At 38.7% G+C, this 26,162-nt stretch overlaps 1 long non-coding RNA gene across 1 annotated transcript; it reads left to right on the forward strand.

Moving 5' to 3' along the window:
* Positions 1-6,590: 6,590 nt before the first annotated feature.
* Positions 6,591-23,766, forward strand: LOC144382495 (uncharacterized). The gene is made up of 4 exons (XR_013449494.1): positions 6,591-6,684; positions 7,598-8,019; positions 10,792-10,954; positions 22,714-23,766. It is a non-coding gene; the product is annotated as an uncharacterized LOC144382495 (long non-coding RNA).
* Positions 23,767-26,162: the final 2,396 nt, after the last annotated feature.

A 26,162-nucleotide genomic window follows, 5' to 3' on the forward strand; every position in this document is an offset into this window, starting at 1 on the left:
TCATCTCTTTTTCAACATTTTGAGATGAGTGAGACTTCACGTACATATTGCTAAATAAATGCCTCCTCCGCCATGAAACCATCAAATATTTCAAGAGAAATTAAATCCTTTAGACTCTGATTCTTTTACACTTGACTCATCAGAATCTTCTTTTGTAAGAGCAACTTGATAGCTAAGGCACCCCTGGGGCCTTTATTCTTGAACAAGGAGGTCATATTTTTGCCAGCGCTCATTGCAACCTGAACCAAGAGAAGCTCAAGTTCAGCTTCAAATTTGGAACCCACAACCTTGAGTGAGTTATAATGCTGGTAAATTTATTCTCTCTGCAAACTCTCTCAGAGGCCACACTTGGGATAGGATGGGTATCTTAGAAAAGCATGTGTTCTGAGGCAGGAAAGAACTGTTAGGCCTGTCAAGGTACGTGGAGGGTCAGGTCATAGGCAAAAGTCAACCCGGGCAGTGGCATTCTGGGAGAGCTGAGAAGCAGAGTTCCAAAGTAATGTACCCGCCGTGTCCACACCGGAGAGGAGTAAAACGTTAGGGGTTGTAGACGAGGTGAATGGGTTTTGTGGACCGAGTTCTCAGTTAGTTCTCCACAGTGAATGCTGTATGTGTTCATTCATTCTTTGAACAAATACCCATTGAGCAGGCACAGCAAACATTGCACAAATGTTGGAAATACAGGGTTAGCAAGGCAGACAAGTCCCTTCCAACAAAGATAAGCAAAGCTGGACACTAGTTAAAGTGGAAAGGGCAGAATTTAATCAGTAAGAGCTATTGCAATAGGGAAAAGAGTCCAGCATGAACTGAACTCAGCTTTGATCTGTATAGAGGTGACTGGACATGAATGGGAAGGGAGGAGGGAAGGTGGGGGCTCAGTAGAGCCAAGGAAGTGAAAAGTTTCAAAAAGCAGGGGGAAGTTGGTCCACGTGAAGCCCATCTGGGTTGGCTAACTGGTGTTTATGCCGTTCGGTCCCTGCTCTCTCCCACAGTGACTGGGAGTCAGGGCCCTATCTGTAGGTGTTGGCTGAACAAACAGCAAATTCGTGTGGCAGTCTTGAATTTTCTCAGGCAGGCACTTTAAGGGGGACTGGCATCATCTTAGGAATGTGGCCTTCACCTGTTGGGAACCATATTAGTGTTTGTTCAACTCTTTATAGGCCAAGACTGAGGCCTAGTCAAGAAGCAGGCTCAGAGGCGTCTCGCTGGGGTTTGGTCAGGAAGAGGATCTTCGTCCCTTCCCTCGTGGAACTCCATTCTATCAAGAAATTAGAGAATAACATTTTAATGAAATGCTTCATTAAATCGATTAATATTATTTTATGATAAGGGTGCTTGTTCTGTACTTGAGGTGTTCCTCGCAGGATTGGTAAAGAGGCAACTCGTCAATTTTCCATGACATTAATTAACTTGGGAAATTCGTGCCAGAACTACTTGGAAGCAGGTGTGATGTATACGTGGAATCATCCATTTCAACATGTTTGTTTCACTGTCCTCAAAACATCTAGGAGGATGTCTGGGTTGTCTACCTCTCCATTTGGCATCCCCAAATGAGGTATGGGTATTATATTCAGAAAGTCTGAACTCTCTCAAATCAGTGATTCAGATAGGTCATTTCCAATACATGAACACATCTTTCTTTCCCTATTTTTGATTTTGACAAGATGTTTTGGATACCTCCTGAATTAACTGCTGCCCCAAGTCTTGAAATAACTTCTTAGTTCAGTCAGCCCCAGCACTACCTTCTCACCACTTTTGTATTTTCCAAGTGGGAGACTCAAAATATGAGTAGAAGTAGGACCTGAGTTCTGGTTCCAACTCTGTCATACTTTATGATACTGGACAAGTCACCCCTTGCGGCTTCAATTTCCTGCTCTGAGCTCAGCAGAACACAGTAAGATGTGCCCAGATGGAAAAGTGCTGTGAAGATTAAAATCTGTTATGCACATGCTAGTTTTCATTAATTTTGTAAGCATCCATTGTGCTAGGAGCGCAGAATACTGGCTTAGGTGCTCTGGGGGAGGCAAATTAGGCACAAGACTTGATTCCTACCATTAAGATACTGACAATCAGTTTGAGCTGATGACATAAGAAATTAAAAGTGATACAGGGAATGAAACTGTGATTTTTTTGTTGTTGTAGTTTTGTGTTTCTTAGGGGAGGGAGTTGAAAGGAGCAGGAACACATTTTACCCCCTATGTCTTAAGCCCTTTATAGGAGGGACCAGAAAACACAGCTATATTTAATGTGCTATTGTCATTTATTAGAAAAGGATGCAAAGTAAGGTAGTGATTTGGCCACATGCGCAAGGAGACCAGCCACCCTCTGCTCTGCATCGGCACATGATGATCCGCACCGAGGTCCGTGTGATGTCTCCCCCCACAGGGCCTTTGCCTGGAATGATGACTGATAGGGAAACATCACTGTTCAGAAGAATCTTTTCTCCGGAGAGGCATTATGTGTCCAAAACGGATCAAAAATCTCATTTCTTCCCTCCATCTTTGGCTAAAAGATTCATCTGAGTGATTTGTAAATTTAACAACGACTAAGGTTCCAAGCCCTGTCACCCTGTAGATCTTGACTACAAGATCTGTTTTGGTCCCTTATCTAGGCTCTCCAGAGCTTGGGGCTTGCAGCAATAAAAAGGAGCAAAGAGATATTGTCTGTATCTCAGCAAGGTCCTTGGCAGGCCAGGCCAGGAGCACCTGGTTGCTTCCTCTGCCTCCCTCCTTCTTCCTCCGGCCTGCTGCCTCCACATGAAGGGACAGCTGAGGACTGAGTCTGCAGCGAGGGCCAAGTGGCTCAGGGGACAGGGCATTCAGTGTTCCTCTGGTCCCCTTTCCTCTAGTACGGTAATGACGTTGCATCCCTCCAGGAGAAGCATCTGCAGCCTAGTAAGGGCATTAGTGACAGAAACTTCTACTGAAAAGCCCAAACCGATGGAAATCCTAAGCCTGATTTTCCTTTGGTTTGAAATGCATGCTGCTGCAAAGGCAAGTGACCTTCCTTTATTGATGGAATACCTTGAAAATTTCTTTCACAGTCTGCTGTTGCCATGCCTGACCGAGCAAATCCTGCTCTCTCCCTAGAGGAAAGCCTCAGGACCCCACTGGAAAAAGCGAATGATCGATTAATGATGAAATTGGCCAACTTGCCAATAACAATAAATTGCTTTGTTCATCCCACAGCAAGGATGCCAGCCCAGTGTGTAGCCTGTGCTTGGAGACAAAGAATGGGAACCCCGCTCACAATTAACATAGATGAGCTTTCAGACCCGTAATGAGCACGATGATAACAATAAAAGTGGCTCACATGTCTGTCTTGTTTTTGACCGATTTCAAATGTTTCACATAGTCTTGTGATCAGATATTTACATTTGCAGGAGAAATGCAATGGCAGTAGTCAAGATTTGGTCGAAGCAGGCTTCTCTCCCCTTCATGTGGGTGGATGAGAGTGTTGTTCACGAACATGCACATTTTAACATATATAAAATACTCTAAAGACAGCAAAACAACTAGAAGACCTCCCGGAAATCTGCCATCCCCTTGAGGAAATAAAATTTGCACATGAAACACGGGCAAATAAATACAAAACAAAGTGTCAAAAAGGACAAATTGATATACACAGTCACTATTTTTATTTAGTATTTTTGAAATCATGGAATTAATTCTTTTTATTTTAAGAGTAATATTAATTATCCTCTGCCCATGTAGAAAATCCATAAAATAATGAAGATTGAAATAATGTTCACTGCAATCCACCACTCAGGAGAAAGAAAAGCAACCATGTAACATTTTAATGTAATTTTTTCTGATCTTTTTAATTTTTTCTAAAGCTTACAGACTTTATTCATAAAAAAGTATTTCATGCATATTCTACTTAGTCTTTAAAAAAAAAAGAGGGGCACCTGGGTGGTTCAGTCAGTTGAGCATCTGCCTTGGGATCAGGTCATGATCCAGGGGTCCTGGGATTGAGCCCCACGTCAGGCTTCCCTGCTCAGCAGGGAGCCTGCTTCTCCCTCTCCCTCCTGTACCCTTCCCCCTCCCCCCCTTCGTGCTCTCTCTCTCAAATAAATAAATAAAATCTTAAAAAAAAATGTGTCATAGTGCTAAGTACATTCACATTATTGTGCAACCAATTCTGATCTTTAAAAAAGGCGTATATACATGAATATGATAGATTTTTTTATTTTCTTATTTTTTGGGGGGGATAGATTTTTTTATTATACTTATTTCTCTAAGTAATGTTTTTTCTTAGTATCAAAAATAATCCAAAACTTATAAAATACCCATTATTGTAACACTAAGAAGTAATTAATGTTATATTTTACCAGTTATCCCTCTAGCATTTTTCCATGTGAGGGCGTGAATCTGTGTAGGTATATATCTATACATCATTTGCATTTGAATTTATAAAGACAAAATTATATCAAAGGTATCAAATACCCTTTCCTTTAGGATTATTTTGTGAGTTATCGGATACAAATAAACCTGCATGTATTGTTTTATTGCCTTTTTTAAAAAAAGATTTTATTTATTTATTTGAGAGAGAGTGAGAGTGAGAGAGATCACAGAGGCAGAGGGAGAAGCAGGCTCCCCGCTGAGCCCGGAGCCCAATGCAGGACTCAATTCCAGGACCCTGAGATCATGACCCAAGCTAAAGGCAGACGCTTAACCGACTGAGCCACCCAGGCACCCCTTACTGCCTTTTTTTTTTTTTCCATTTCACATTGTTGTATGTGCTTTTTGTGGTCACTTCCAGTGGCAAGGCTGGAGTAGTTTAAGGTGAAGGAATGTAATTTAGCAAGGAGAGCTTTCTAGAGGAGGTCAGCATGAGGGCTAGGAGAAGGATACTGGAACAAGCCCCCTCTTTGTCTACCCCCAGCCTGTTGGCTATTTCTCCTGCTGCTCTGGTCTCTGAGGCATTTGCAGGGGGAGGCAGAGTTCAGCATGCACCAGAGGCACGGGATGAGGGAAAGGACCGTGGGTTGTAGGGAAGTGGCCCGGTCCAACTGTTGAAAATCAGGCTTCCTGCTTCTTGTTTGCTGGCTAAAAATGTTCTCTCTTGAGGTTGTAAGATAATGACGCTCTTGTTGAACGCTGAAGCCAAGAAGAGATGGTACTGAAAAGGCAAATACTTATCTGCTGCCTGTAACAGAATGTTTCCGGATACCCAAGAGAATTTAAAAATACTCCTTAAAATATAAAATAATTTCAGAATTTCCAGCAATTAGTAACAAGTGGCAAGTAGGCCAGATTATAGAGAGCTTGAATTGTATCCTGGGGCTTGACAAATTGAGACCCTGGATTCATAGCAGTCCTCTTTAATCAGTGATTCATATAAATTGATACATGTCACTAGTCATTTTATCTACTAATCACACAGGCTACAGACAAGCTGAGAGATTTGTTCTCAGGTTGTTGGGCGGGGGGTGGGGGGGAGTAGCATGTGTAACTTGAGGTCATAAAAGTTCATTTGCTAGGAAAAACTCCAAATATACACAATTTTCAGTGGAAAGAGATTTGGGTACTAGATTTAATTTTGTTTCTGTTTTTGTATTTTGTTTTAACTGATTAGGTGAGCTATCTTAGACAATCACCCAACTTTCTCTGTGCCTTGGGTTCCTTTTCAGTGTAATGGGTTTAATCCTGTCTAGTTTACCTACCAAAGCTTTTGTGAGGCTTGAATTTGTGAATAGATATGGAAACACTTTGAAAATTAAAAATGCAATGTAAAGGTACTATTAGCTAAAGACTTTCATTACACAACAAGCCCATAACATGGATTGGAAAGTGAATTAGGAGAACAAAATTGGTTTTCCGTATGGACTGAAGTGGCTGACTGGCTATTATGTTTGGGAGCATGTGGGGGCAAACTTTCTTTTTTGATGTACATTTTCCAAAACTTTTCATAAGAAAAATTGAGCATCTTTGAAAACATAGACCACTTAAAACTTGTACATTATTAAAAAGAAGATAGTCTAGATACAGCCTAAATTCATCTTTTTCCATTAAAGATGCTTTGCTAATTCAGACAAGTGCAGAATCATTTCTAGAGCTTGGGTGTTCTAACTCCTAGGTAATTTCTGAAGGCCCCACAGAAAATCAATGCATTTTACCAGCAAGACAATGTACTAAGCATATTCCAGAATTAAACAACCCAAAGCTAATGATCAATGTGGTGGGTATTGTAATGGGCACCAGCCAGATCCGCTTTCAGGAATAGAGGACTCATTCCCCAGCCCCCGGCTGGCAGACCCCAGCTGCTTCCAGGCAATTGTCTCTGCAGAAGAAAACCCTTCCCCTGGAAGGCCTGAGTTCAACGGCTGCTCCAATAAGGAGAGTAAACATATGGACTCCTCATTCCAACTGAGCAGCTAGGAAGTGGCACCCTGGCTCTAAGTAGGATGAGCTGAAGACTGCACTAAGAGAGCGTCCACAGCTCCCCTTCTCCCCCAGCCCTTGTCTGCTTCCTTCCCTTCCCCTTCCCAGGTAGTGCTCCCAGGAGCACTCCCTGATAAACACCTGCAAACTTATCTCCATCCCAGAGTCTGTTTCCCTGCCCCAACCTGACCTGCTTTCCTGGCTGACAGCTGCTTGTCTTTCAGGAGATGGCTGTGACAACAGTTTGACAACCTATTGGGAAGGTCTATGTGAGGATCTAAAGAGGAGGTGTGAAGACCAGGTAATATCCCGATACAGAAGCATTTTACTCTATGATGATGCCGTCAGCTCACTTTAAATATTCAAAGCCTTTCCCACAAGGCTTTGATCATCTCAGAGTTTTTTTTTTTTTTTTTTTGGCCCATCTTACAGATTTGGAAATCAATGCTAACTGAGGGTTGCTGACATGAACAAGAACCCATGACTAGTAAGTGGCAGAAAAGGGACTTAGAACTGAGCTCTTACAAAATAGATGACAACGGGACTTTAAAAACAAAGGACAGGGATCTATGAGGTCACCAGAAGCAGGGAGCCAGGAGAATGGCTCTAAGGATCTGCTGGAGTACAAACGGCATGGCCCAGATGTGTGACGGTGGGACATGGTCACAGCGCTGATACAGCTGCGCAGGGAATTCTCAGGGACGGTGCAGGTGGGGGGAGGGGCTGTTGAGGACGCCGCCCCCCGCCCGCCGCCGCCTTGAGGTGAAAATGTAAAGTGAGAGGCCTGGTGACAGTTTCTGGGATTGGTAGCTCTAGCTCCAAACTGAAAAGCAACTTTTCTGTGCAGGATCTCAGGGTCTTACAGGAGTCACAGCATTTCTGTCAAGTTATTAATCTTGTGATAAAAAAGAATAATGCTCTCTCTGGTTACACAAATGACACACATATATTTACATATAAAATTTTATATACACATTTTATAAAAATGTTACCTATAACATTTATGTGTAATTTCTCCCCACTAGTCACTTTCTATGGCTGATTGTCCCCCAAACTATTTTCCAAGCATCCAGTGTTTTCAGCGGCGTGGCCGTTTCCCAGCTCAGTCTCGGATTACACTGATTTCTAAGGTGTCTCTGTGTGTTCCAGACACGCACCGGGAGCACTGAGCGGCGAGCCCACGTTTTCTCACGCTTTTCTTTTTCCTTCCGAAGCTCCCGTCCTTTTGGCCGCGAGCCGGAACGTGCATACCGCGGCTGCCTTTCTTGTGGGATGTGCTGAGAGCCTGCTCCTCCATCTCTGCTCATCTCCGGCAGCAGAGCACACAGAGCAAGGCGACGATGCGACACAGGGCTATGCAAGCCGCTTTCTGGTGACTGTGACCAGCCAGGCGACGGGCGGCGCGGGGGCACCGGCTCCGCATCCCCGTTAGGCAATTAGCTGATTGCTCTCGCCTGCAGCCCGAGCGGAGCGCGGGGATTTCACCGCCTGCCCACCTCCACTGCAAACAGAGGCACGTTCTCCGACTTTGATAGCTCCCTGGGTTCCTGTGAAAAACAACCACAGCGTTGCCATAGCGTATTTCTCAAATACCAGCATCAGGGGATCGCAGAATTACAGCAACAAATGTTACGAGGTACTATTTGCAAATAGACATGCGGCAAAATAATCCAAATAGGACCATTAAATAATAATCCTCATTAAAACCAAACCAAACACAATCATTCTTAAAAGTGTGCTGGGGTGGGGGTAACACCAAAATGTTTTAAGAGAAGATTAATAATTTGGTCATTAATTTTATTGGATAATTACACATCATTGGTCTTTCCAGAGTAGCTTATTTTTGAAATTAAAAATGCCTTTTAGGTTTTCTCTTTTTTAGGTTTGTGCACATCAGGTGTGAAGAGAGCTTTTTAGCATGCACAAAAATGAATCACGATATTAGACAACGTGCTATTTTTCTATAAGAAGGCAGCCTTTCCTAAAACGTTAATCTGCTGCAAAAAGATGCTCCTAATTTAGAAGAAATTAGAGGAAGAGTCTACTCAGCAAACACCTCTGCTAACAGCTTCATTAGTATGTATTTTCACATAATTCAATTAGCCAAAACACATACACATGCTAACAGTGCTGTTCCCTGCTCTGGGAGTGTCAGCAAGACTTTCAGCAGATCTGAAACAAAATTGCATAAATGGCGTGTAAAGCTCTGTGCATACAAAGATACCTTCAGGGTTCTAATAAATTCATGAAACTTTTTAAAGTATGATTTCCTAGCAGGCAATCACTTTTAATTAACAGGATCACCTACAGCAACACATGTCCTTCAAAAACTTACATTATTTTTTCTTTTTGAATTTCAAAGTTTCTGTAGTAAAAGTTGAATAGCTGAGTAGCTTAACCTCAAAAGGATTCCAGGCTTTTATGACAGTTATAAATCACTGTGGTGCCTTCTTTATAAGAAGAAAAGATTCTTAGCACAACAGAGAAAGAAGGAAATCTCTTTTTAGTCATAGCTAGAAGCAAGCATTTTCTCCAAAGGTCAAAAAACTTTTCCTCAGTTAAAGAATAATTTTAAGGACATTGCAGTTACTTGTACAAGTAATCTCTTATAATTTACTTTATGAATTAAACATTCAATTTCCAGGATTGTGGTTTGACACGGATGGACTCGCCTCTTTCTGGAACAGGTTTTGTAGAGTTTCTCCCGTTTAGTTTTTAGTAAACATGGGCCATGGCTGAAAACAGGATTTACTTAATGAGCCCTTCTCCTTGAGGAAAATGAGAATCTATAAACTCACCAAAGGATTCAGTGGAGTGGTTCTTGAAATTTCTTTTTCAGGCCTTTGTTTGAAAGACAGGGACATGCTCATAGAATATCTAGGGCTAATGGTAAGGTTGCAGAAATCCGAAAAAGAGGCACTTCTGAAATGAGGGAAGAGTAAGAGACACCGAGAGGAAACCTGTTCACCTTCCCTCCTCTCGTCCTTAAGTGACCTGGGCAGTTGTCTAAAGGTCAAGTGGAGAATGAGGATGATGTCTTCTGCCCTCTGCAAAGCTAATAAAGTACCTACAGGTGGGATTACACTGTCCAAGACACAGAAGTGAGCAGTGGTGGAGAGTCTTTGCAGACAGAAGCAGCAGTGAATCCAAGCCCCGCTCTGAAATCACCCATGGAGCCCCCTGCAGCCAGCCACCGTCATTTCTCCCCTGGGTGACTGTGGCAGCCTCCCTGCTGGTCCTCCTGTCTAGGACTGCTCCTCTCAAACTAATTCTCCACCCGGGGTTTATTTGCTGGTTTTGGGGGGAAGAATTAGGTTGGCCACAGGCTGTATGAAGTGTTAGGGACACAAGATTTTTTCAAAACATAAATTCGATCTTTTACTTCCGAGCTCAATTATCTCAAAAGATTCCCACCATCCTTAAGATAATATCTAAAATCCTTAATATGGCACAAAAACCCTCTACGATTTTGCCCTCTGCTAATATTTCCAGCCTCAGCTGTTGCTCTCTTTTACGTCTCAATCTGATTTCTAGCCATATTGGACTATTGATAGACCCAGCCACCCACCAAAGGGCTGTTTTCTTTCTCACATTTTTTCCCCCCAAGTGTGGCTTTTTAGTCCCAGTCTTCAGAAGATCCCTTTTTCCCTTTTCCTCGGCTTGAGTCAAAGGCCACCCTAGTGAATGCCTACTCATTCATTAGGTTTCCACTTAAAGATCATGCCTTTACATCCTTTCGGAAGCCTTCTCTGACTCCCCCAAACTGTTGACCCTTCTTGGCAATCTTGATGCATTCTCTCTGTTCATTTCAATGGCAGCCCTCATTTAGTCAGTGAATATTTATTGAGCACTTACTATGTGTCAGGTGCTGTTCTGGGGATATCATGATGCAAAGGTAACTCTGTGTTCTAAGGGAACTTATATTTTAGTGGAGGAAAATAAACATAAAATAGCTCTTCAAATAAATAAGTAAGTAAACAAGACAATCTGTGATTGTGGTCATCGTGGTGGGGAAGAGTGTTCTGGTTTAAGTAGGGGGTTAAGATGAGGTCTCTGTGAGGAGATCATGTTTGAGCTGAGGTATGAATAATGAGAAGAAGCCAGCCCAAGAATAGCTAATAAAAGATTATGCCATGTGCAAAAGAAGGAAAAATAAACCCACAGTCTCTGAAGTAGGAGCAAGCTTGGGGTGTCCAAAGACAGAAAAACCCACAGTAGCTCTTAAGTACCAGGCATGTCTTATACTTTCTGTGACGTGTCTTAATCTAGGGTCCGGTTAGCCACCCATTTGGCTCTCACACTAAGCAATGTATTACAACTAAGTCTTTACCAGAACAACAGCTGTTGTTTGGGCCTTCACAGGTCATTTTTTTTATTATAAGATTTTATTTATTTGTTTATTTGACAGAGAGAGACACAGCGAGAGAGGGAACACAAGCAGAGGCAGAGGGAGAAGCAGGCTTCCCGCAGAGCATGGAGCCCGATGCGGAGCTCGATCCCAGGACCCTGGGATCATGACCTGAACTGAAGGCAGACGCTTAACGACTGAGCCACCCAGGCGCCCCTCACAGGTCATTTTTTGGTCTAATTTCTCAACTTGTTCCGAACTATGCAAGAAAGAAGGCTGCCATTTATTTGGCCTCTCAAAGATGTCAACATTAGTGAAATAAATGTAAATACTTTTTTTCTATGTGGTTTGTTTCTTTATGGTGTTTATGGTGGGTTTTGTTTTTTTTTTCCTGTGTAGAACCTTTAATATTTTTTATAGTCAAATTTATTATTATTTTTCTTTTATGGTTTCTAAGTTTAGGTCATAATAAGGCTTTCCTCATTCTAAACTTGTTTTAAGTTTCCAGTGTTCTGGTTTTTAACTTAAATTTTTAAGAGCAGTTTTAAGTGCATAGCAAAATGAGAGAGAGGAAGGTACAGAGATGGCCCATAGACTCCTGGCCGCCACACACGTACGGCTTCCTGCAATGTAGATGTCACTCACCAGAGAGGTACACTGTTACAATGGATGAACCTCCATCGATACATCATCATCACCCAAACTCCATACAGTACATTGCGGTTCACGCTTCATGTTATATGTTCTGTGGGTTTAAACAAAAGTATAATGACATGTATCCTCCGTCTTTATAATAGCATGCAGAGTATTTCCACCGCTCTAAAAAAATGCTGCTTTTTTCAAGTTTTAAAATTTCAAATTTTACATTTAGATATTCCAGGTATCTGGAATTTATTTTTGGGTAAAATGTTAGAGATCAACTTAATTCCTCCCCCCCCCAGCTTTATTAAGATATAACTGACAAAATTGTAATATAGTTAAAGCGTGCAACGTGATGATTTGATATATATATTGTGAAGTGATTCACACAGTCAAGTTAATAAACACATCTGTCACCTCACAATCTACTCTCATAGAAACTTAATTATATAATACTGTATTATCATGTATAGTTACCATGCTACACATTGGACCCACAGAATTTATTCATCTTATAATTATAAGTTAATACCTTTTTACCAACATGTTCCCATTTCCCCCCACCTCCCACCCCCTGGTAACTAACCACCATTCATTCTCTATTTTAATGAGTTAGACTTTTTTAAGTGACACCATGCAGTATTTGTCTTTTTCTATCGGACCTCTTTCTCTTAGCACGATGTCCTCCAGGCTCATCCGTATTCTTGCAAATGGCAGGACTTCATTCTTTTTAAAGGTTAAATAATATTCCATTGCATAGGTATTTTCTTTATTCATTCATCTGTGGACAGATACTTAGGTTGTTTCCATATCTTGGCTAGCATGAATAATGCTGTAATAAACCTGGGACTATAGATGTCTCAAGATAGTGATTTGTTTTCCTTTGGATATATACACAGAAGTGGGATTCCTGGATCATATGGTAGTTCTATTTTTAATTTTTGAGAAACCTCTGCAATGTTTTCTGTAGTAGCTGTACAAGTTTACATTCCCACCCACAGCGCTCAAGGGTTCCTTTTTCTCCACATCCTAGCCAATATTTGTTATCACTGGTCCTTTGGTGATAGACATGCTAATGGGTGTGAGGTGACATTTCACTGCAGTTTTGATTTGCATTGTTCTGATGACTGGTGATGTCGAGTACTTTTTAATGTACCTGTTGGCCATTTGTATGTCTTCTCTGGAAAAAAATGTCTCTTCAGGTCTTTTGTCCATTTTTTTAATTTGCTTATTTGGGGTTTCTTTGCTACTGAGTTGTAGAAGTTCCTTGTGCATTTTAGATATTAATCCTTCTTGGGTCTGTTGTTTGCACATATTTTCTCCCATATGTTGCCTTTTTATTCTGTTGATGGTTTCCTTTGCTGTGCAGAAGCCTTTTAGTTTGATGTAGGCTCACTTGTTTATTTTTGCTTTTGTTTCAAATCCAAAAAATCATTGCCAAGACCAATTTCAAGGAGCTTAATTCCCTATGTTTTCTTCTAAAAGTTACAGGGTTTCAGGGTTCACGTTCAAATTTTTAATCTGTTTTAATCTTTTGCGTATGGTATAAGATAGTGGCCCAATTTCATTCTTTTGTATGTGGATATCCAGTGTGCCCAACATTATTTTTTGAAGAGACTGTCCTTTCCCCATTGTATATTCATAGCGCCTTTGTTGGCAATTAATTGGCCATCCATGCATGCATTTATTTCTGAGCTATCTGTTCTGGTCTACTGATGTATGGATCTGTTTTTATGCCAGTGCCATACTGTTTTGATTCCTATAGCTTTGTAATATAGTTCAACATCAGGAATTGTGATGCCTCCAGCTTTGCTCTTCTTCCTTAATATTGCTTTAGCTATTTGGGGTCTTTTGTGGTTCCAAACAAATTTTTGGACTTTTTTTTATATTTCTGTGAAAAATGCCATTAGAATTTTGATAAGGTTTGCATTGAATCTGTAGATCTCTTTGGGGAGTATGGGCAGTTTAATAATATTAATGCTTCCAATTCATGAACATTTATTTGTTTCCATTTATTTGTCTTCTTCAATTGCTTTCATCAATAATATTCTTTAAATCAATGTCTTACAGTTTTCATTGTACAAGTCATTCACCTCCTGATTACATTTATTCCTAAGTATTTTATTAATTTTGATGCCATTGTAAATGAGATTGTTTTCTTAATTTTGCTTCCTGATAGTTCATTGTTAGTATACAGAAATGCAACCAATTTTTGTATATTTTGAATCCTGCAACTTTACTGAATGTATCAGTTCTAACAGTTTTTTTAGTGGATCTTAAGATTTTCTATATATAAAATGTCATCTGCAAACAGAGATAGTTTTACTTCTTCTTTACTGATTTGGATGCTTTTTATTTATTAGGGCATAATTGTCCTTGTCTAATTCTCTGTCTAGGACTTCCAATACTATGTTGAATAAAAGTGGTGAGAATAGACATTTTTGTCTTATTACTTATCTTAGAGGAAAAACTTCCAGATTTTCTTCATTGAGTGTGAATCTAGCTGTGGGCTTGCATATATGGCTTTTACCAAGTTGAGATACATTTTATCTATATCTAATTTATTGAGTTTTTAGTGTGAAAAGATGTTGAATTTTATCAAGTGCTTTTTCTGGATCTATTGAGAGGATCATATGATTTTTAACCTGCACTTTTTTAAATATGGTGCATCATGTTATTGATTTGCATATGTTGAACCATCCTTGCATCACAAGAATAAATCCTACCTGATCATTATGTATGATTCTTTTAATGTACTGTTGAATTCATTTGCTAGTACTTTGTTGAAGATTTTTGCATCTATGTTCATCAGGGATATTGGCCTGTAGTTTTCTTTTTTTTGTAGGGTCCTTGTCTGGCTTTGGTATCAGGGTAATGCTGGCCTCATAAAATGAATTTGGAAGTGTTCCCTCTTCTTTAATTTTTTGGAAGAGTTTGGAAAGGATTGGTATTAATCCTTCTTTAAATGCTTGGTAGACTTCACCAGCAAAGCCATATGGTCCTAGTCTTTGTTGGAAGGTTTTTGATTAATGATTCAATCTCCTTACTCATAATTGGTTTGTTCAGCTTTTTGTTTCTTCATCATTCAGTTTTGATAGGCTGTATGTTTCTAGGAATGTAACCATTTTGCTAGGTTATCCAATTCATTGGTACATAATTGTTCATAGTAGTTTTTTTTATGATTCTTAGTATTTCTGTGTTATCAGTTGTAATGTCTCCTCTTTCTTTTCTGATTTTGTCTTTTCTTTCTTAGTTTAACTAAAGATTTGTCAATTTTATCTTTTAAAAAAACTAGCTCTTAGTTTTGTTAATCTTTTCTATTGTCTTTCTAGTCTCTATTTTATTTATTACTGCTCTGATCTTGTTATTTTCTTCTTTCTACTAACTTCAGGTTTAGTTTGTTCTTCTTTTTTAGTTCCTTGAAGTATAAAGTTAGGTTGTTTATTCGAGATTTCTTTTTCTTTTTTTTTAAAGATTTTATTTATTTATTTGACAGAGAGAGACACAGCGAGAAAGGGAACACAAGCAGAGGGAGTGGGAGAGAGAGAAGCAGGCTTCCCTCTGAGCAGAGAGCCCGATGCGGGACTCATCCCAGGACCCTGGGATCATGACCTCAGCTGAAGGCCGATGCTTAATGACTGAGCCACCCAGGTGCCCCTGAGATTTCTTTTTCCTGATGTGGGTGTTTATCAGTATAAACTTTTCTCTTAGAACTGGTTTTGTTTTTTTTTTAAAGATTTTATTTATTTGACAGAGAGAGACACAGCGAGAGAGGGAACACAAGCAGGGGGAGTGGGAGAGGGAGAAGCAGGCTTCCCGCGGAGCAGGGAGCCCGATGCGGGGCTCGATCCCAGGACCCTGGGACCATGACCTGAGCCGAAGGCAGACACTTAACGACTGAGCCACCCAGGCGCCCCTCTTAGAACTGGTTTTGCTGCAGACAGCAAGTTTTGGGATATTGTATTTTCATTTTCATTTTTCTCAAGATATTTTTTTATTTCCCTTTTGATTTCTCCTTTGACCCATTGGTTGTTCAGTAGCATGTTATTTAATCTCCATATATTTGTGGATTTTCTAGTTTTCCTCTTCTTATTGATTTCTAGTTTCAAACCATTGTGGTTGGAAAAGATGCTTTATATGATTTCAGTATTAAATTTTTTAAGACTTGTTTTATTGCCTAACAGGTGATCTATCCTGGAGAATCTTTTACTTGCACTTGAGAAGAATGTGTATTCTGTTGTTGGATAGAATGGTCTGTATTTGTATATTAGATCCATTTGATCTAACAAGTAATTTAAGCTTAATGTTTACTTACTGATTTTCTGTTTGGATGATCTACCCATTGTTGAGAGTGGAGTCTTGACTTTCCATATTATTATTATATTGCTGTCTATTTCTCCCTCCAAATCCATTAATATTTGCTTTATATATTTAGGTGCATAAATATTTACAATTGTTGGGTGCAAAAATATTTAGAATTGTTATATCTTCTTGATGAATTGACCTTATATAATGACTTTTACCATTATATAATGATTTGTTTTGTATCTTATTAATTTTTGGCTTAATGTCTATTTTGTCTGATATAAGTAGGACTACCTCTGCTCTCATATGATATAAGTAGAACTACCTCTGCTCTCAACTTGCTTGGAATATTTTTTTCCCATCTCTTTCAATCTATGTGAGCCCTTAAAGCTGAAATAAGTCTCTTGTGGGCAGCATGTAGTTGGGTCTTTTTTTTTTTTCATCTATTCAGCCATTCTGTATATTTTGACTAGAGAATTTTAATCCATTTACACTTGTAGTAACTGTTGATAGGTATGGACTTAGCATTATGATTTAGTTCATTGTTTTCTCACTATTTTATAGTTTCTCTGTTCCTTTTTTCTTCTCTTGCTCTCTTCCTTTTTATTGGATAATTTTCTTTAGTTGTATGCTTTAAGTCCTTTCCCTATCCTTTACATATCTACTATAGGTTTTTGTTTTGTAGTTACCATGAGGCTTATGTTAAACATTCTTATAGTTATTATACTATATTTTAAGCTGATATCAATTTAACTTTGAATGCATACAGAATTTCTACATTTTATACTCCCCCAACATTTTATATTTTTGATGTCACAATTTACATCCTTTTATACTGGGTATTCATTAACAAATTATTGTAGCTGTGGTTATTTTTGCTACTTTTGTCTTTAACCTTTCTAGTAGAGTTATATGTGATTTACACACTACCATTACAATTACAATATTACAGCATTCTGAATTTAACTATATATTTACCTTTACCAGTAAGTTTTATACTTTCATATGTTGTCATGTTATTGATTGTCATCTTTTTTTTAAAGATTTTAAAAATTTATTTATTTGAGAGAGAGAGAAAAAGAGAAAGAGAGAGTGTACACAGGCAGGGGGAGGGGCAGAGGGAGAGAGAGAGGCTGACTCCCCGCTGAGCAGGGAGCCCAACATGGGGCTCAATCCCAGGACCCTGAGATCATGACCTGAGCGGAAGGCAGACACTTAATGGACTGAGCTGCCATGCTCCCCTGATTAGCATCTTTTCATTTCAGCTTGAAGAACTCCCTTTAACATCTCCTGTAAGGCCGGTCTAGTGGTATTGAACTCCTTCAACTTTTGTTTGTTTGGGGGAACTCTTTAACTGTTGACTCTTTCGTTATAATGTGTCTCAGTTGCATCTCTTTGGATTCATTTTATTTGGAAATCTCTGATCTTTTAGATCTGGATGTCTGTTTCTTTTCCCAGGTTTGGGAAGTTTTCAGCCATTATTTCTTTCAATACAATTTCTGCCTCTTTCTCTCTCTCTTCTCCTTGTGGTACACCTATAATGTGTATATCAAGCCAGTTGATGGTGTCCCACAAGTACATTAAGCTATCCTCATTTTTAAAAATTATTTTTCTTTTTGTTCCTCTGGCTGAGTGATTTCTATTGCCCTGTCTTTGTGTTAGCTAATCCTTTCTTTCACTTGATTTAGTCTGCTGTTGAACCCCTCTATTGAAATTTTTAGTTCGGTTATTAATATTCTTCAGTTCTGATTTCTGTTTTGTAGTTTTTAATATTTCCTTACTCTATGTTGAAATTCTCACCCTGTTCATTCATTGCTCTCTTAGCCTTGGTGGGCATCTGTATGACTGCTGTTTTGAACTCCATTGAGTACATAATTTATTTTGGTTTCATTAAGGTCAGTTTCTGGGAACTTATCTTGTTCTTTTGTTTGGAACAAACTCCACTGTTTCTTCATAAAAGAAAATTCTCTGTGTTTGTTTCTGCAAATTAGATAAAACAGACTCCTCTTTCAGTCTTGACAGACTGGCCTCAGTTAAGAGATGAACCTCATCAATCAGTCTCACCTGACCTCCTGGTTGACTCTGAAACCTTTGTGATTATCCAGCTCACCATCTTTGTTCTCAGTGGCTTAGCGGCTCCCAGTAGATTGGAGTATGACAAGACCCATCAGTGTCCCAAAGGTGTGGATAATGGCCATACAACAGTTTAGGCTCGACTATTAACTTCAGCTCCCTGATGCAGGCCAATTGGAAACCAGACCTTCAGGAAGCAGCTGGGGAAGTCAGGGCAGTAGATATACAGTTTGACTGTATCTATCAGGGAAAAACCAGGATCTAGGTGTTTTTGCCTACTTACTCTGTATTGAACCAGAGGAAATATTCACTAGGCGCTCTTGTGCATCCAAATAGAACTGTCTCTTTGTTTTGTATGGTCTGGGGGATTCATGATTATTGAACCCCATCAGCTCCCAGATAGGTGATTTGGGACTCAGTCTCTTGGGTGGCAGCCATAGCAGTTGAGTGACAGATGTGTGGACAAACTCCTTTCAGGGAGAAGCTAGAGAGTTGGTTTTACTATGGGAGTGAGCCGGGGGAAAAAAGGGTGGCAGACAATGTTCCCGACAGCTCTTTCAGTTTCCCAGGAGGATCCCAGTCAGCTCTCAGATGCAGGCTGATTAGAAGCCAGACCCTCGGGTAGCAGCTGGGAAGATATTTAATCAAATCCCTTTCTGGGAGAAACTGAGAGATGGGACTTTTTGTCTATATCCCCACTGTACTGAGCCTGGGTGGGGGTGGAGGAGTAGTTGCAGAAAGTGCCTGTACATCCATTTAACAACTGCTTCTTTGTTTAATATAATTCTATGGGACTCATGAATGTCCAGCCCCATGGGCTATCAGAGCTAGGTGATCGAAGACCCATCTCTCAGGTGGCAGCCACAAAAGTTGGAGCACTCAATGTGTGGACAACCTCCTTCCAGGGAGACGCTGGTGCCTTGGTTTTATTGTTGAAGCCAGCCAGAGGGAGAAGGTAGGGGAAGAACCCACCAGCTCTTTCAGGCTCCTGGGAGAATCCCAATTAGCTCTCAGATGCAGGATGATTAGAAGCTGGATCCTCAGGCAACAGATGGGAAAGGATGTAGTCAGACTTTCCAGGGAGAAACTGAAGATGGGTATTTTTGTCTCCTTCCTTTGCACTGAGCCTGGGGGGATAGACATGGGAAATCCTCACCCACCTGTTTTAAAACTGCTTCTTTGTTTGCTACAGTCCTGTGAAACTCATGAATACAATTCCCATTGGCTCTCAGAGCTGGATGACTTGGAGGCTTTGGGTAGCAGCCTTAAAAGTTGGGACTCTAATTGTATGGTCCAAGCCCTTTGCTCCTCGGGGAGAAGATGGGAATCGGGAACTCCGTCCTGGTTGTAAGGCACTGTAACAGAGGTGGGGTTTATGGCGAGAGTTTCTTAGCCTTTCCTACCCATTTTGATGTGGGCATTTTTTTCAGTTGCCTGATGTGAGAAAGTCACTCAACTAGTTTCTGGATTTCTCTCGGAGGGGATTGATCCATGCACATGTGTGTGTCCTGTGCTTCTGAGAGGAAAGAAAACCAGGAGTCTCCTACCTGGCTATATTGGTAATATCACTCACTCAGCTTCATTCCTTTAAAAAATTTCTGTCCAGTTGTCTTGACAATGTTATCAAATAGTGTATCTTTTAACCACTGAATGTCATGGCTAACTTCATTGGAAATTACCTTCCACTATGTTTTTGTGTGTATTTCTAGTGCTATATTCTGCTCTAATTATGCATCTTCAATCTTGTGCCATTATTCAGTGTTTTTGTTACTGTTTTATATTTGGCAGCATTAGTCACTTTCAATTATTCTTTCTTTGCAGAATTTTCTTGGATATTTACATATGTTTACTTTTGTTTGTTTGAAAATGTCTTTATTTTACTCTTATTAGTTTAGCTGAATATACATTTATAGCTTCACAGCTATTTTTCTTCAGCATTGTGGAGGATAATGTTACATTGAGTTTTGGTTTCTATTGCTGTTTTTTGGGGAGTGGGGGAGAGGGGCAGAGGGAGAGAGAGAATCTGAAGCAGGCTCCACACCCAGCGTGTGGATCCCGATACGGGGCTCCATCTCACGACACTGAGATCACGACCTGAACTAAAATCAAGAGTTGGATGCTCGGCCAGCTGAGCCACCCAGGTGCCCCTCTATTGCTGCTTTTAAGAATTATGTTGTCAGTGTTATTATCACCCCCTTATGAATGGCTTGTCCTTTCTCTGTAGTTTCTTTTAAGGATTTATTTTTGTCTTTGATGTTTCATCATGATGTCTCTAGTTGAGGATTTCTTTCTATTTGCTGGGGATTTGTTGTAATCTCCAAATCAGGGGACTTGTGTTGATCATCAGTTCTGGAAATTAAGCAGTTGTTTTTGTCCTTCTCACATTGTCTCTATTTCTTTCTTCTGGAAATCAAACTGGATGTATGTAAGACCTTCACATTTTATCTTTTATGTCTATTAATTTCTTTCTACTTCTCCCCTGGCCTACTTCTAAATATGATAGGGCTACAGGACTCAATCATTCTATCTCTTGTTCTGAGGCAAATTCATCTATTTTCTGGATTTAATTCTGTTTCCATGGTGATGCCTCCTAAATTTTCTTCTTTTTTTTTTTTAAAGATTTTATTTATTTATTTGAGAGAGAGAGAGAAAAATACAGGTAGAGAGAGAGAGAGGAAGAGAGAGAGAAAGGAGAGGGACAAGCAGACTCCATGCTGAGTGTAGAGCCTGACATGGGGCTCCATTCCACAACCCCGAGATCATGACCTGAGCCAAAATCAAGAGTCGGAGGCTCAACCAACTGAGCCACCAGGCACCCCCTAAATTTTATTTTCTTCTTTTAATTTGATGCCTTTAGGCTTATGTATTTATTTGCCTACTTGCTTTTTCCATTTGGATATCTCAGAAGCAAGCTACTCATTTTCTAGACTTTGCCTGTTTCAGAAAGTGGCTCCTTTTGATTCTGTTTGCTAATATTTTGTTAAATATTTTTTATTTCTGTTGATGAGGGATATTGGTCTGTAGATTTTTGTCTTGTTATGTCTTTGTTGTATCAAGGTTTCAAAAAATGAGCTAGAAAATGTTCTTTCCTCCTTCATTTTCTTTAAGCATTTGCATAGAATTTATATGATATGTTTCTTAAATGTTGGATAGGAATCACCAGAAAAACATACTGGGCCTGGAGTTTTCTTTATGTGAAGATTTTAATTATTAATTCAATTTATTTAACTGATATAGAGCTATTTAGAATTCTGTTTCTTCTAGTACCAGTTTTGGTAGTTCTTAACTTTCAAGGAGTTTGTGCATTTCATTTAAGTTGTATAAATTATTGGCACAAAATTGTTTATAATAACCTCTTATTGTCTATTTAATATCTGTATTATTTGTATCTTCTGTTTTGTCAACAAATAATACATTATATGTTAAAATGAAGAAGATAGTAGGAAGGGGAAAATTAAGGGGGAGAAATCGGAGGGGGAGACGAACCATGAGAGACTATGAACTCTGAGAAACAAACTGAGGGCTCTAGAGGGGAGGAGGTGGGGGAATGGGTTAGCCTGGTGATGGGTATTAAAGAGGGCACGTTCTGCATGGAGCACTGGGTGTTATACGCAAACAATGAATCATGGAACACTACATCAAAAACTAATGATGTAATGTATGGTGATTAACATAACATAATAAAACAAACAAACAAACAAAAAGTAGTATTGCAAAAGAAACTTTAAAAGAGAAATAAAGAATTAAACTATTTCTGTTTGATAATTACACACACACACACAAAATAAGTCTAGTTAGAATATCATAAATTTTATTGGGTTTATTGATTTCCTTTATTGTTTGCCGGTTCTATTTTACTGATTTTCACACTTACTTTTATTATTTCCTCTTTTTACCTATTTTGGGTTTGATTTGTTCTTTTCTTTTTTTCTAACTTCCTATAGTGGATGGTTAGAGAATTCATTTTAGACTGCTCTTCATTTCCAATATATGCATGTGTTACTATATGTTTCTCTCTATGCATTGCTTTAGTCACATCCTGCAAATTTGGATATGTTGCATTACCATTTTCATTTATTTCAAAATATTTTCTAATTTTCCTTGTGATTTTTTTTTTTTTTGACCCATTGGCTTGTAGAGGTATGCTATTTAATGTCCAAATATTTGAACATTTTAAAAAAGATACCTCTTTGTTATTGATTTCTAACTTGACTCCATTGTGGCAAGAGAACATATTATGTGACATAAATCCTTTTAAAATGATTGAGATGTGTTTTTTATGACCCAGTACATGGTCTAACTGAGTTAATGTTCAACATATACTTGAAAAGAATTTGTATTCTGTTGCTACTGGTAAGCATTCTATAAATGTCAATTAGGTCTATTTAGTTGGTTTGTTGTTTAAGCTATCCATATGTTTATTGATTTTCTGTCACGTATTCTGTTAATCCCTGTGAGAGGAGTGTTAAAATCTCTACCTTATAAATGTGGATTTGTCTCTTTCTCCTTTCAGTCCTGTCAGCTTTTGTTTTATGTATGTTAAAGATCTGTTGGATGGATGCATGTATATTTAAGATATTTATGCATTCTTAGTGAATACATAAGAATGCATAAGATAGTTACTATTATAAAATGACACTATCTCAGGGATATTTTAATATTTTGTGTATATTAATATAGCTACTTTGCTTTTATTCTGATTATGCTAAAAATATATTTTCCATCCTTTTAATTTTTACCTATTTGTATCTTTATTTTTAAGGAATATTTCTTATTAACAGCATAACTTGGGTCCTGATTTTTCTCTTTCTTTTTCTTTTTTTCCTTTCTTTTCCTTTCCTTTTCTTTCTTTCTTTCTTTCTTTCTTTCTTTCTTTCTTTCTTTCTTTCTTTCTTTCTTCCTTCCTTCCTTCCTTCCTTCCTTCCTTCCTTCCTTCCTTCCTTCCTTTCTTTCTTTCTAAAACAGACTGCCACATGCAGCACCTCATTTAGATGTGTTTGGAGTCTTGGAAGCTTGACTGCCCTACGTTCTCCTACAGATGGACCTTAAGGGCTTGTTTGGAGGTCCTAACAGGGGAGCACAGCTACTCCTATACCCTTGAATGAAGAACGGTCCTCCTCTATCAGGGAAGGTCGTCCTCTCTGACCAAGCTTGCAGCTTTGGGAGGGATGCTCATGGAGTGGAAAGAGAAGAAGGGGACACCCGCCTAGCCAGCCAGATCAGCTGAATTCATCCTGAAATCAATGGGGTGACAGATGTCACAGCCAGCTTGCCCTCATACCTGTGATTTTTAAAATGCAGACTGACAATCTCTGCATTTTATCTGGAATATGTAGATCGTTTGCTTTTAATGTAATCATTGATAGAGTTGTGTTTTAATGTATCAGCTTACCATTTGTTTCTCATTTGTCAATTTAGCTCTATTTCTTATTTCCTCTTCTCTTGCTTTCTTTTCAAGGAATTGACTGTTTTTGAGTAAGTATTCTATTTTTATCTCCAGTATTTGCTCATTAGCTACAGCTCTTCATTTTATTTGTTTTTAGTGATTGTTTTAGGGGTTGCTTAATGTATTTTAATCACAGTCTACCTTCAAATAATATCTCCCCAATAATATCTTCCCACTTAATGCATAATGTAAAAACCTTACAGCAATATACTTCCATTTCATCCTTTTTAAATTTGTACTATTTTTGACCTATGTTTTATTTCTACATATGTTATAAATCCCACAATACATTTTTATTTTTGTTATCAGCAATTATGTTCTAAAGAAATTAAAATATGAAAAAATGTATTTTATATGAATCCACATACTTACCATTTTCAGTGCTCTTTCTTCTTTCATTCTGAAATATGTCATGTTGAAAAGTCTTTATTTCACTTGAATTTCTGATGGTTATTTTCACTGGATATAGAATTCTAGGTTGACAGGTTTTTTTTCTTTCTGTACTTTAAAGATGTCATTGCATTGTCTTCTAGCTTTCATTGTTTTTGTAATAAAGTAGGCAGCCATTTTTATCTTTGGTCCTTCGTTTATGATGCATCTTTTTGTACTGAATTTTTTTAAAGATTTTTTTTCTTTTCCACCAGTTTTTAGCTATTTTATTGTGTTATGCCTTGATATGATTTTCTTTTTTGTTTATCTTGCTTGAGGTTTGTTGAGATTCAAAGAACAGTAGATCTATTGCTTTCACCAAGTTTGAAAATTTCTGATCATCATTTCTTGAAATATTTTTCTGCCCTTCCTTGGCACTTCAGTTGCACATATGTTAACTGCTTGATATAGTGTCACGGCACTGAAAATCTGTTTATCTTTTTTTGTCATTGTTTTCCTGTTTCATTTTTGTATAGCTTATATTGCTCTGTCCTCAAGTTCACTGACTTTATGCTTTGTAATCTGAATAGAGTGAATGTGCAAATTATTAAGGGCTCTCTGGCTGAAGCAAATGAAAAAATTGAGCTTATAGATAAGCACCAAGAGAAAAGATAATGGTGGGAAAGAGTGGAGACATACATAATAGGCAGAGTTACCAGATTACCTTTCAATACTGTAAATTCAGAGCATCATACCTCAATTAATAGGCAACACCTGTATATGAAGGTGACATGTTGACAAAAATAATGCTGTGGCTATTTTCTTGGTGGAAAAAAAACATATGCATTCTGAGCTGCTTCTTCCCAAAGAGTTTAAGGCAACGATGCCTTTTTGATGGTCACTGACAGTATGCAAATTGCATTAGGAAAAATTACTGTTATTTCTCTTTAGTTCTTTTTATTGTCTGCTTTAGACTGGGTCACTAGAAGAGTAATAACATGAATAAATCAAGCATCCGTAATTGGAAAATTCTGACAATGGCAAAAATATCTGTGTTCAGGTTTACTTTTGTTCTAATTGTGAAGGATTCATCGAGCAGGTAGAAGTACCCATTCTCTCAGCTAATTTCAAACGATGTTTATCTATTCATTAAAAGCATTACTTAAATGACTTCTACTTGACAATTTCCTTTAGAGCAAACAACCAAGATATAATTTGTTAAAGATATTCTTCCATAAAAACTTTTCGACTAGGTCATACTGGCCTCCCTCCCTTGTTAGACCACATACTGGTGCTTTGCTATGCTTAAGGTCTAGCAGAAGTGATTTGAATCTGAATTATAACACAGTTTTTCTCTGAATGCTACCACCTCCCTGACAAAACTCCATTCTTCTGAAGGGGAGAGCTGGATTCTGAAAGCTTACCAAGGACTTTCAGAGTTTTGTTTTATTTGCTGTTTCTAGAAATTTCAGAAAAGTAGGAGTCTCAGTGTCTCCTATCTCAACAGAGGCTATTCTCTGTTCCCCATTTCTCCCCTGCCACAGTCATCTTACTGAATGTCATGACCATCCAGCAGGACTCACCTGCTGTGTTGCTAATGGGCAAGTTTTTCAGAACTTTGCAGCTGTGAATTTCAAAGAGCTCTGGGAAAGAGATTTATCTAACTTTTCAAACTACCTAACAACTAAGATACCAAGTTTGCCAATAGATACCTGAAGATCCAAAGGTGTTCTAGTTACCAGAAACATTTGGTCAAGATATTGGAAAAGAAAAAAAAAAGAGTAGAAAGAGAAGTCAATGAAAATATTAGCACATTGGTCTCTCTTTTAAACTCCTAAGAAATCATTGAGGATCAGTTTCTAAATGTAGCTGCTTGTGTTCAAGGTCACACGACTTATATGTCTGGCAACTGTACCTATGTTCTCAGATCACTTAGTTTAGTTCTGTAGGAGCTGTCAAATTGGGCTAAAATTGAATGTAGAGCTCTCTATGGGCTAATACTATTTTAAACAGTATTGCATGTAGATGGTGAATTATATTATCTATAAGGAGGGTGACCAGTTATTTACTGCTACATAACAAACCATTCCAAAAGGTAATGTCTTAAGACATTTATTTATTATTTCTAATGATTCTCCAGTTTAACAGGGTGGTTCTTCTGCTCTACAAGGTCTTGTCTGGGAATCACTCATGTGCTTACATTCTTTAGGGCCTGGACTTCTTTACAGCATGAATAAGGACTTCAAAGAGAGTAAAAACAGCAGCTGCCAAGCTTAAGCTAGGCCTGTCAGTGGCATTGTTTCCACTGGATTCCACTGGTTAAAGAAAAGCAAGAGGCCAGTCCAGGATCCAAGGAGAAGGGAAATAGATTCACCTCTCAATGGAAGCAGCATATGAATAGACTATGGAGGGGAGACTTAGAAACTACCTAACATATACACATCTCAGGAACCATCCTGGTTCGGCAGTTATTAATAGCCATCCTCTTTTACTCTCAAAATCGTCTTGGTTTGGATGATAGATTTTGTTCACACTATCCACAAGATACCTTTTAGAACTAAAATGCTGTAATCCAAATTCCAGGTAGTAAGGCTATTCA

This window comes from Halichoerus grypus, chromosome 7 (genome assembly GCF_964656455.1).
Source record: "Halichoerus grypus chromosome 7, mHalGry1.hap1.1, whole genome shotgun sequence".
In the NCBI taxonomy this organism is placed as follows: Eukaryota; Metazoa; Chordata; class Mammalia; order Carnivora; family Phocidae; genus Halichoerus; species Halichoerus grypus.